Raw genomic sequence first — 12,837 nt, forward strand, 5'->3', positions numbered from 1 at the left:
ATAGTGCTTTTATCTGATAAATGAAGAACCCCACAGTGCATATTGGTAAACTGCTTCTGTTTCTAAGAAAAAAAAAATTGGTAGCATTCATTTTGAATGCTTTAAAGACAAAATCGGTCATTTAAAATAACTTGAAAAAAGTGTTACTCATCTTTGTCAAATGACTATTTTTACTCCCCACCTCACAAGACGGTTGTGAGTAAAATACTTTGTCAAAACAAATTTAGATTTTGCCACCTCTCTTAGTATTCTGTTTAATCATTCAACAAATATTAAGTCTCTGCTATGTGTAGAACACTGGGTAATATAAATTTCTTTTAAGCTGAAAATTATAAAGTTTACTAAACAGGCAGGTTAAATTTTATGTCTTTTTGAGAGTTGCTACTGATGTATCAGGTTTTTTTTTTTCCCCCACAATTTGGACCTACGTTCATTCCCCTAAATTAAAAAAAAAAAATAAGGCCAATAAAAATATTCAGTTGACAAGTTTGAATCCTGCAAACAATTCCTTAAATAGAAAAACCGAAGAGCAGTATCTAGAATAAAGAGACATGCTTTATATTTACTCAAAAAGAAGTAAAAAATCAACCAAGATTTATATGTCCATTTTCAAATTGTTAAAACAATTAGGTAGGAGATGGAGTTAACTGCCCCAGCAACTAGATGTCCAATTAGAATGGCGTTTAATGACATCACTGTCACACAGGTATAATCCAAAAGGACCGTTTCCTAGCGGGAAAGTCGCAGATGGGGCAGAAGGACTTAGTGAGTGACTCCCTATTTTATCTAGAAAGATACTTTGGGGGCAAAAATGTATATCCCAAAGACACAGGCATGGAGAATTCTCTTACTAACCTAGAAATCTAATACTGTTAGAAATTTAAAATGTTTGTGCTTTTCCCGTATGTGGGGTAAGAAACGAGTTTTAAACTACTTTACAAAATTAAGATAGGCTATATGTGTCACATGAAGAAGCAAAAATGTCACCATCACTTGTATGTCCATTTTCAAATTGTTAAAACAATTAGGGAGGAGATGGAGTTAAAGCAACCATTTGTCCAGATGAGGTCCTTCCATTCCAAGTGGAATAACTGGGAAAAAAAAAAAAGCCCGGCTAGACTTCAATGCTGGGATTTCGTGCTGGAAGAACACCGGTCAGTGTGCAGCGATCACCGTTTCCTGCGGACAGCTGAGGAGAGTCTCGGACGGGTGAATGAGGCAGCGCACGGGACCGAGCGCTCTGCTACAGGGGGTCCTTCCTGCGCTCTACCTCGGGGAAGCCTGGCGTCAGGTGGAGCCTCCAGGAGCTGGCTAACGAAGTTAACCTCCAGTTCACGCACCCGCCTTTCAGATTCTCCACTTAAGATGAACCCCCTTTTCCCCAAATAGGCGAGGTTCTGCTTCAGCTTTGTCGCGAACACTAAAGGCGTCGGAAACCACCCGCGAACACGCTCCGGGTCCGAGCACACCCTCCCTAAGCAATCCTCAGACTCTTCAGACAGTCGGGAAGGCAGCCGCCCACGCTGCGCAGCCCACGGAGGCTAGAACCAAGCGCGCTGAAACACCGATCCACGCCACGGAGGGCTTCTTACGCTTCTGCGAAGGGAACAAGCGGCGCTTCCCCGCAGCAGCCCCGCCCGCGGGACCCGGGCCACGCGAGGGCGGCACGGCCAGGACGGGAATCCACACGCGAAAACTCTCCCGCGACTTCCAGCGGGACGAGCCCCCGGCCCAGCCCGCCACGCTTGGCGCGGCCAGTAGTACAACTGCCGAACAACAAAGAGTTGGAGGAGCCGGGGGGGGGAGGGGGGGGGGGGGGGGGGGCGCCTCGCCGCCCCGGCGGGGAAGGGTGGGAAGGAGCCTGGGGGAAAGCGCCCGGAAGGGCTGGGGCCGGCCCTGCCCAGGGCAGCCCAGGGAGGTCCGGACGCCGCTGGGTGTAGCCCCGGCGGACGGGCGGGGGGGGGGGGGGGCCCGGGGGGCCCGGGGGGGCCCCCCCCGGGGCGGGGGGGGGGGGGGGGCCCGGGGGGGGCGGGGGGGGGGGGGGGGGGGGGGGGGGGGGGGGGAGAGGACATGGCGCTGCTGTTACCTGGGTTCCGGCCGCCGCGGGCAGGAGGAGGAGGCGGCGGCGGCGGTCCTCTCCCGCCCCTGGGCTCGGGCGAAGTCTGGGCCGCCGCCGCGGCCTGGCGCAGAGTGCGCAGCGGACTCCCTTCCCGGCCGGGCCGCCGCCGCCGCCGCCGCGGCCCCCGGCCTCCCTGCCCCTCCGCGGGGCCGGGCCGCCCTCCCCCTCCTCACGGGCCGGGCCGGCTTGGGCTCCTAGGCGGGCCGACCCGCGGCGGGGGGGGGGCCTCTCCGAAGGACGGCACCGGGCTCAGCTCACCCGCCGCGGCGCCCAGCCCTTCCCGACCCCCGGGCGGCGGCCGAGCGGAGGAGAGCAAGCGGGAGCAGAGACTCCGCCACCCAGGACGCTCCGTTAAGGCGACGACGACCGTGTTGTTGCTGCCAACTTGTCGAGGGGGGCACTGGGCATGCGCAAACGCAGACCACATCCGGGTATTTTTTTTTTTTTACCCAGCCCCTGGTGGGTTTTTTTTTTTCCTTCCCATTGGCCCCCCACCCCCGCCCCCCCCCCCCCCCGCCCCCGCCTCCCCCCTCTCTCAGCTACCCCGCCACCGGGCCTCCTCGGCTTCTCCTCCCCCTGCTTCTGCCTCGCGGCAGCGCGCAGGCGCATGCCGCTCAGCTCGTTCTCTGGAGTCGAACGCCGCCCTGGGCTTCAGGCCTCGTAGGGAGGGCAAGTTTAATGAATGGGAGCGGAGGAGGGGACGCGCTTGTGTCGCGTCCACAGCGTCTCCCCGCTGCTTTCTGTTTGCGTTTTCTCCCGTGGAGGGAAGGAGAAGAAAGACGCCGGGGAGCCCCGCCCGCGGGAGATGAAGTTGGTGGGGGCTCGGGCCGCGGGGGGCACCCCCATGGCGCCTTCCACCTCCCCACGCCGCCCCGCGTCTGCAGCCCCGGAAAACGCCCGAATTCCAGGCTTCTGCGCTGCCCCAGACCGCCAAGGGGGCCAAGGCCGACACACAGGGTTGTGCCTGTGTGTAGCACGCCTTCACGGCCGCAGCCCTCCCCCCCCAGCGTGCCTGGGCGCCGAGCTGCAGACGCGGAGACAAGATCCGCAGGCCCTTACGCGGGTGGGGGGCGGGGGCAGTGTCACGGAGACCCGCCACTTACACACGTAAGTAGATGGTGACCCTTCCATGTCCCTGGGGTCTGGGCAGGACTGTGCACCAAGCGGAGTCCAGGCGGGCCGCTCCGCGCCCGGAACTGTGGAGAGAATCCTGACTTCTGGCGCTGCGGAGGTGACACTGAGAGTCACAGCTCTCCTCCTGTGAGATGAGGGGATCTGCACTGATTGGGTTCCGAGCTCCTTCAGCTCAAGCACGAAATGGGTAGGGCGGCGATGGCAGGCTCCAGCTGCGATTTTTTATCAATGTCCTGACATCCATCTGAGCCCATGACATCTAGGAGAGAGTGAAAGCCTTGGGACCGGATCGCTGACGGAGCCACAGAGCCAGCCAGAGAGTCACAGAGCCACATAGTCACAGAGCCACAGAGCCCCAGAGCCACATAGTCACAGAGCCACATAGTCACAGAGCCACAGCCACAGAGCCACATAGTCACAGAGCCACAGAGCCCCAGAGCCACATAGTCACAGAGCCACATAGTCACAGAGCCACATAGTCACAGAGCCACATAGTCACAGAGCCACATAGTCACAGAGCCACATAGTCACAGAGCCACAGAGTCACAGAGCCACATAGCCACAGAGCCACATAGTCACAGAGCCACATAGTCACAGAGCCACATAGTCACAGAGTCACAGAGCCACATAGTCACAGAGTCACAGAGCCACAGAGCCACAGCAGCTTAGGAGGCACAAGGCCAACGTTAGCAAGCAACTGAGCTTAGGAGGACCCCATAAGTTTTTTATTGAACTTTTTCTTTTTTTCTAAGAATATACAGAAACGAGCGTTCATTTCCCATCAGCCACCCCACCAAAAAAAAGCATAAGCTAGATGCTTGTCAGTTCAGCTGATTTCCATTCAGATCTTCTTCTGGATATTTCATGTGGTGTCCCTGAGCCTCCGTTTCCTCATCCATAAAATGAGGGATTAGAATAGCACCTACTTCACAGGCTCATGAGGGTCAAATGAGAGCGTAGGGAAAGGGCTCTGCAAACTTTAGCAGGTTATATATTAGGGGGAGTTTTAGGTGTCCTTCGGATGTGGAGGCTTTTTTATTTATTTATTTATTTTTAAGCAATCGGGGTTAAGTAACTTGCTCAAGGTGACACGGCCAGTTATTATTTCTGGGTGTGGTGCTGAGTATCTGAGCCCGGATTTGATCCAGGTCATCCCGACACTGGAGCCGGTGCTCTTACTCACTGAGCCACCTGGCCGCCCCTAAGCCATTGGGGTTAAGTAACCTGCTCAAGGTTACACGGCCAGTTATTATTTCTGGGTGTGGTGCTGAGTATCTGAGCCTGGATTGAATCCAGGTCATCCCGACACTGGAGCCGGTGCTCTTACTCGCTGAGCCACCTGGCCGCCCCGGGGAGGCTTTTTTAAATGTTAAAAGAATAAATTTCTACTCAACTACTCTCTCTGTAGACAAGTGTATGTATTATATATGTATATAACATAGATATGGAAATATGTACTAAGCCTCTACTGGGTGCATAGCAAAAAGTTTAGATAAGATTTGGTCTCTGCCCATATAGAGTACCTGTGTATAGCCACAGGTATTTTAAATAAGCTGAGCCCATGTGAATGGTGCTTCAGTAGACAATGGCAAGCCAAAGAGGCTGTGTGTATCATGGAAAGGGGATGAAGCCAATGCAAATTTAGGAAGCTGAGAATTTTCTGAGATTGTAGTTTAAATAATGTACCTTTTCTAGGAGGTCTAGAATGGAGAATTAGGACAGCCAATCCACAGTCCCTAGGGGAAATGGTGGGGATTAGTAAGGGAATGAATCGGGCCCCACTAGCAGAGCAGGTGATTAGGGGCAGAGGGGATCACCAGATGAAGTTGGTTCACTCTCTCAAATTAGACTTCATAATTCTTAATGTCATTGAAATTCTGAGATTTAGAAAGGCATTGAGGGTATAGTGGTATGTGCAGTGGCAGAACACCTGGATTTAAGCCTTGTCTCGGCCACTGTGGGTCCTTGGCCATGATAATTTTTCTGAGCCTTAGTTTCCCCATATTAAAATGGGGATAATCACCATGCCTGCTCTTTCAGCCTCATGGGTTTACCATGATAACAAAAATGAGACTATATGGGAAAACATTTGACAAACTGAGAAGCGCTAGACAAGTAGGAATTATTCTTATTATTTTAGGTTCCTTTCCCTAAAATAGGATTAACAATATCACTCCACCGCGAAGTCCAAGGTGAATAGCAAAATAACTATGAAACATTTTATGCATAGAGAAGGGGAGAGTAAAGGAAATATTCATGTAGAGCTTAACTATGTGCCAGACATTGTGCTAAGTGCCTTTACGAATATCTTATTTGATCTTCCAAGAAACCTTGGGTGCTGTTATTATCCCCATTTTACATCTGAGAAAATTGAGGCAAAGGTGAAATGACTTGCCCAGAGTCATACAACTAGTGTTTGAGGCCAGATTGTTACATAATTGCAGAATAAGAGTTTTAGAGTTGGATATAAATTGACCTTAGGAGTAATCTAATTTCTTATCTTCTTACTTTACAGCTAAGGTTAACTAATATTAAATGAATTAAAGGTCATACAGCCAAAAGCAGGATGAGGACTAAAATGCAGACCCCTGATTCTCTCAGTTCAAGGTTCCCTCTACTCTATCATACCGCCTCTCATTTACTTATTCAATATTGGTAATTTATTAAAATAACAGCAATAACTCAATAAAAAAAAAAAGAGAAGCTAAGATAGTACCAAGTAGGGAGATGGGATCTACAGGAAGGATGTGGAATGTAATATACACTGTATGATCCAGGCCTGTTTCCTTCCCTTTGCTTACTTGCTGTTTATTTGTTTCAAGGAAGACTTTATAATGATTTGACAGGATAAAAGGTACATTACTGTGGTGTAAAAACAAAAGGCAGCAATAAAACCTAAAAAAAAGATCCTTGTCAAACTTGGGGTGAGGTACATACATAATACCACAGAGATTGGAGTAAATATTCTTAAAAAGACAAATGTTTCAGCCATTGACTAATTTCACATTTAGTGTACTGAAGTCTTCTCTTCTTTCCGGTGAAATAGTTAAAATAAGAGAGAAATTGAGTAGTTAAGCAGTAGCCTATCTATTCCTGAGAAGACTAGACCAGTTCTGACCTAGGCCTTGGGACCCAAAGTCCTGATTGGGGCAGAGATAATTCCCAAATGGTCCATTTTGGGTTGGCATTGCCCTGAAATAATAATAGTTAGCATTTATATGTAGCATTTAAAGGTTTGCAAGATGCTTTACATATATTATCTTGTTTGATTTTCAACCCAGGTTTCACCCAGTCCAATAGAACCAGGTTTGAGGATGACCCCTGGGAAACCTGAGAATTGGAGCAAAATCAAATACTAGATAAATAATGGATGTGACCCAGTTTCTTGAGAAACCCCTAGATCAGTCCCTCCATAAGGAAAAGGACTAGGCTTATAGATCACTGTCTTCCCCAACAATGCCTTGCATATATATAGCAGGCATGCAAAAAATATTGTTGAATTGAATTCATAAACACTTATGGAAGAAATCATGAAAATTAAAGCTCCTATTTATATAACACTTTAAAGTTTACAAAAAGCTTTTCTCATAGCAAGCCTATGAAATAGGAAGAAAGTAAACTGAATGTCCTATTTGATTTCCTCCCCGACAGATCAGAGGAGTTCATATCAAACTTCAGAAGCCCGAAATCTCTGAGTAACTCAGAAAGCATCGATAATCTTACAAAAAGTGCATAGCTTAGTATAATATAGTGCATAGTAGTAGTTAGCAAATGATTTTCAATACATTTAATTTTCTTCAGAACATGCAGAAATGCGGGATAGGGAGAATAATTTTGCCTTTCTCTTTTCTCCCAGCAGGCCCCAAAGGACCCTCAACTAGACACCTTTGCACTGAACAAGTGCACTTTTTGACAATCTCACTATCACAGGCATAAAAAAGAACATTGCAGCTACTGGAGAAGATGATTTTGTTATTTAAAAAAAAAAAGCAAAACAAAAAGCCAGGACTGGCATGCATTGTTTCATCATCCCAGTGACAAAAATATTTCCTAAAGAATATTTGTGGTTGATTTTTTTTTCAGCAGTCCATTTTGAGAGAGAAAAAGTCTTAGCACTAAATTCTGTTTTTTCAAAAGACAGATGATCTTTAACACTGTACTTAGACAAAAAAATTTACAGTTACTATCTAGAAAGTTTGTGGGCCAATCCAGCATGACCTTTTATAGAATTAAATTGAGACTAGTAGGCTTGAAGTTGGAGAAACTGTAATACCAGAATTTCATAGACACATACTATGATACTCTTTCATATGGAGATGATGTTTGAAGAACAGTATTTTCTAAATACTTTGGAGAAGAAAAAAGTACACCAAATACAACCCCCCCCCCCCCACACACACACACAAGCATCTGATTTCCTTTTGGATTTCTTTTCCCTACAGCACTCACAAAAAGATTTTTTTTTAACTGCCATGAAAAAACTTACCCCTTCATTTCTCTGCCTTTCCCTCTCGCTCCCCTGAGGTCAATTGGGAATTTGTCTCCTTCCCTCTTCCCTTTCCCCATTCACTTTCCTTTGCCTGACATTTCTGACAAGCTTTATCCAGCTGCTGCCTTTTCAGTGTCGCAGGGGCAGAGAGCCTGCTGTCCCAGCACTTGCTTCGTTCCTATCAGGCTTCCTGAGCTCCGGTGAAATTAGTCAGAATCCTCTGATTCTGCCACAGCATCCTCTTCCCTTCGAACAATAAAGAGAATCCACAGGCTAGGAGAAGAGCCCAAGAGAAGAAAATAGATCATTGTGTAAGCCCTTCAAGGCCTTCTTTCCCGGTTCCCTCCAACCAAATACATGCATTTTAAAAGGAAAGGAATGTCACATAACCACCCACAGTGTCACTGTTCTCTGAGGCTTCTCCGGAGCCAGGCTCTCATGATAACTAGGGTCTGCCTTGAAAATCACACAAATCTTGCTCAAGGAAAATATGCTGGCTGGATACAAGTTCCAGATTTTTCATCTCCAGATGTGCATTGCGGCAGATGTCATGGGCACAGTTATGACTAGCAATTTCTCTTTCCTTCAGTGGAATCCAAGGAGTTCAGAAGTTCATTTGAAAACCCTACAATCAAAAGTTGCCACAGGGGACCCCAGTTAAAAATGTGGTTCTTGACTCCCAATCCTGCTCTCTGACCACTAAGGCCATGCTCAGTCGGAAGAGCCTGTTATTGGAGCAGCAGTGGTAGCAGTGGTTCCTCGGGTGGGGGAGGGGATCTTATCGTGTGACCTTTCCTTTCTTTTTAATTAAATGTTTTATTAAAATCTTGACACTGAATGTCAATATAGCTTACAAAACCTTGTAATCTTCAATGCTACCTTGAAAAAAGCTGGCATTGAAATTTTCAGTGGAAGGAGAAGACCCTAAGTAACTTTTTTTTTTTTTTTGCCTTTTGGAGGGCAATTTGGGTTAAGTAACTTGCCCAAGGTTACACAGCTAGTTTTTTTGTGTGGGTGTTAAGTGTCTGAGGCCTGATTTGAGCTCAGGTCCTCCTGACTCCTTACTCGGGTGCCAGCACTTTACTCACTTCACCACCTAGCTGCCCAATATTTTTTTTTTGCTTTTTCTTGGGGGGGGGGCAGGCAATTGGAGTTAAGTGACTTGCCCAAGGTCACACAGCTAGTTTCTGTGTTAAGGGTCTGAGGCCACATTTGAACTCAGGTCCTCCTGACTCCAGGGCTGATGCTCTATTCACTGCGCCACCTAGCCTCCCCCTAAGTAACTCTTTTAGGACCATTTGGGTAAGTCATCAGGGACCAAAACTATGATCTGATTTATCCCCTTGAGGCTGAAAATCCCATCTCTTCTCCCTTCCACAAATCCCAATCTTAACCATCCCCCTAAGGTGAGCTGAAAGCCTTCGACGTCAAAGGGTCATTGTAAGGAATGCCCTTTGCAAACCTTAACATAAAGTGTGGTGTTATTATTACCTTTTTCATAATTTATATAGTGCTGTAAAATTTGGGAAGTACTTTATTTATGATCCAGAGAGTCTATGACCATTTTTTTTATACTTTGATGACTATTTCAATATAATTGGTTTCCTTTGTAATCCTACAGCATTTTACTTTATGAAGTGAAAACCATTATTCTGAGAAAGGGTCCCTAGATTACCCCAGACTGCCATAGTGATCCACGACACCCACAGAAAAGTCAAGAACCCCTAATCTACATTATCTCATTTGATCCCCACAACAATGGTTGGGTATTTGTTGTTCAGTCATTTTTGGGTTGTCTCTAGCTCTGTGACCCTGTTTGGGGTTTTCTTGGCAAAGATACTGGAGTGGTTGATCATTTCCTTCTCTAGCTTGTTTTACAGATGAAGAAACTGAGGAAGAAGGGTTAAGTGACTTCCCAAGGTCACCCAATGTTGGAGGCTAGATTTTAATTCAGGTCTTTCCTGACTCCAGACCTAAGGTCTATCCACTGCACCACCTCGCTTCCCCTAGGCTGGTATTGCTTATTATTAATTCCATTTCAGAGATGAGGAAATAGACTCAAAAAGGTTAAGTGAGTTGTCCATAGTCAAAAGTCATATCAGAAGCAGGATTTGAACCCAAGTCTACCAGTACATCCCCCAAGTGCAACATCATCACGTAGTTCATCAAAAATGGCGTGATGTGTTTGTTCTTTCTCGTGGCATCAATGTGGTGCAGGGAAGAGAGTGAGGAGGTTGACATCAGGGGTCCTCAGTTCAAATCCAGACTATCATTTACCACCTTATATGACCTTGAGAAAATTAGCTAATTCTTTGGGTTGTATAACATGAAGGAATTAGACCAGAGGACACCTTAAAAAAGATCATCTTGTTAGTTTCTTTTTCCAGTTAAAATGTTTCCAATTTATCTCTTAAGGCTACTCAACATGGGTAACTCTTAGTCCTCTAAGAGACCTACACTAGGGATCAAGAAGGGCAAGTGGGGGCCCCAGCCCTGGAGCCAGGAAGACCTGAGTTCAATTTCGGTCTCAGACACTTAAAACTTACTATGTGACCTTGGGCAAATCACAACCCGTTTCCCTGCTTCGCCCCTCCAAAAAGCAAAAAAAAAGGGCACTTGTTCCTTAAAGCCTAAGTTAGCCTTTTAAAGGCATCGTACCCAGGTAATTCTGAAGGACCTATGATAAAAAATGCAGTCTGCCTTCAAAGAATGAACTGATGGAGTTTGAATGCAGAGCAAAGCATACCCTTTTTTACTTTATTTTTCTTGTTCGTTGGGTTTTTTTGTTGGTGTTTTGTTTCACAACATAAATAATATGGAAATATGTTTTACATAACTGCACATATATAACCTTTATCAAATTGCTTGCCTTCTCAATGAGGGGGTTAGAGGTAGAAAAGAATTTGGAGCTCAGAATTGTAAAAAAAAAATGAAGGTTAAAAATTGTTTTTACATGGAATTGGAAAAAATATTTTAAAAATAAAAAATAAGGGGCAGCTAGGTGGCGCAGGGAATAAAGCACCAACCAGGAGTCAGGAGGACCCAAGTTTGGTTCAGGCCTCAGACACTTAACACCCTAACAAAAAAACTAGCCGTGTAACCTTGGGCAAGTTACTTAACCCCAACTGCCCTCCAAAAGGCAAAAAAAAAAAAAAAAATTAATTAATAATAATAATAAAAATAAAAAATTAAAGGCCAGATTTCAAGTCAGGTAACCCAAGTCTGAATCTTGGCTGTGTAACTTTGGGATGAGTCACATAATCTTCTCTGGGCTTCATATTCTTCACAAGGGAATTCAACTACATGGTCTCTATTATCATTTTTCCAGTTCTAGATCCATAATCTTACAAATTCTGTGGCCTTTTGGCTCTGTTCTCTAGAAAACATAAGAGAGGACCTCTGTTTTCCTATAAGCCTGTAGTATACATGGGTTTGGTAAAATCTGGAGCTTGATCTTGTTCCATGGACTAATTTTGTACAGGTCATTAGTGCTTACTACTGTACTACTGCTGAGAGAGAGAGAGAGAGAGAGAGGAGAGAGGGGGGGAGGAAGAGAGGGGGGAAGGGAGACAGAGAGAGGGAGGGAGGGAGACAGAGAGACAGAGAGGGAGGGAGGGAGGGAAGGGAGAGAGAGAGAGAGAAATAATACAATTCTGAAAGATAAACAGGATAAAAGAAAGAGAATTTGAGAATCTGTCCCAAGGATGTAACATTAAGATAACCAGATTCCTGTATAATGAAGACAATGAGGGAAGGTTTTATGCAGATTTGTGGAAGTTTTTATTTATTACTTTTGTAAGTGGATTATTTGGATTGAAGGAATCCAAGTTTGAATGCTAGCTTTGCCATGTTTTTATTTTGTTGCCACTGACAAGAGATTTTTATCTCTCTGGGCCTTAGTTGCCATGTCTGTAAAACAAGGGAATAAGACTTTTTCCTTTCCTCCCCACCCCCCACATCTTTCTCAAGAGCTCCTAAAGTTCTTTCCATCAATGATATTCTTTGATTATGATATATGTAGAAAGATATATATATATATATATATATATATATATATGTTTCCTAGAGTTCTTTCAATCAATTATATTATATAATTATGACTTTGTCTTCCTTTGTAGATAGGCATGAAAATAATGAAAGATTATAGCATCAGTCAATAAACATATATTAAAAAAGGAAACAAGCATTTATTAAATACCTACTATGTGCCACTTTACAAATATCTCATTTTGTCCTCACAACAACCCCAAGAAGTAAGTGCTATTATTATCCCAATTTCACAGTTGACAGAAGTTAAGTGACTTGCCCAGGGTCACACAGCTAGTGTCTGGAGCTGAATTTGAACTCAGGTCTTCTTGACTCCAGGTCTAGTGCTTTAACCACTGCACCACTTTTCTGTGCCTCTCTTTTTTTCATCTATAAAAGGAGATTGTACTAGATTACTAATATTAGATGTGGATTCAGAACTAATATATATTATATATAATATACCCAGGATATTGTATATGATATATAATAATTTAGAGATGAAAGGGACCTTAGAGATCACCTGGATCAGTGATTCTCACAGTGTGGTTCAAGGACCCCCAGAGACTCTTTCTTGGTGTCCACAAGGTCAAGAGGTCAACTATATTCATCATCATAATAATATTTTAATTTCTAATAGGGTATATACTGATAGCTATAACCCACATAAATAAAACCTATTTGGGGGGGTCCTCAATGATTTATTAAGAGGAATCCTGAGACCAAAAGAAGTTTGAGAACTTCCGGCCGAGATCATCTCTCTCATTTTATAGATGACTTACCCACTGTCATTCAGGCACTAATAGTCAAGGTCAGTATTTTCAAATCTAGTCTGCTGTTCCAAAGTCTCTTTCCAATATACCTCTCACTACCCTCAGATGGTATCTTTTCATCCTTTCCTCTCTAACATTCATAATTAATAATTATCTGTTGGAAGCCATATGAAAAAAAGAAAATTTTGCTTACCCTCCAACAATAACTTGTTCAGTTATTTTCAGGTGTATCTGACTCGGTGATACCTTTTGGGGTTTTCTTGGCAAAGATACTGGAATGGTTTGTCATTTCCTTC

The 12,837-nt window shown here is 45.0% G+C and overlaps 1 protein-coding gene across 3 annotated transcripts in view; it reads right to left on the bottom strand.

The window, feature by feature from the left end:
• Window positions 1-7,759, bottom strand: part of SMAD4 (SMAD family member 4) — a 65,163-nt gene extending 57,404 nt beyond the window's left edge. The window contains exon 1 of one of the 3 annotated variants that reach the window (XM_069103994.1): window positions 7,740-7,759. The gene's annotated coding sequence lies outside the window, so the exon portion shown is untranslated. Of the gene's footprint in view, window positions 1-2,086; window positions 2,234-3,222; window positions 3,536-7,739 lie in introns of those variants that run through there. The other 2 variants (XM_069103993.1, XM_069103985.1) reach the window with 2 other exon arrangements.
• Between the last annotated feature and the right edge of the window lie 5,078 nt (window positions 7,760-12,837).

The sequence above is a fragment of the Petaurus breviceps genome, unplaced genomic scaffold (genome assembly GCF_028583685.1).
Source record: "Petaurus breviceps papuanus isolate PSGF00001 unplaced genomic scaffold, PetGlider_PUasm1.0 131, whole genome shotgun sequence".
Taxonomy (NCBI): Eukaryota; Metazoa; Chordata; class Mammalia; order Diprotodontia; family Petauridae; genus Petaurus; species Petaurus breviceps.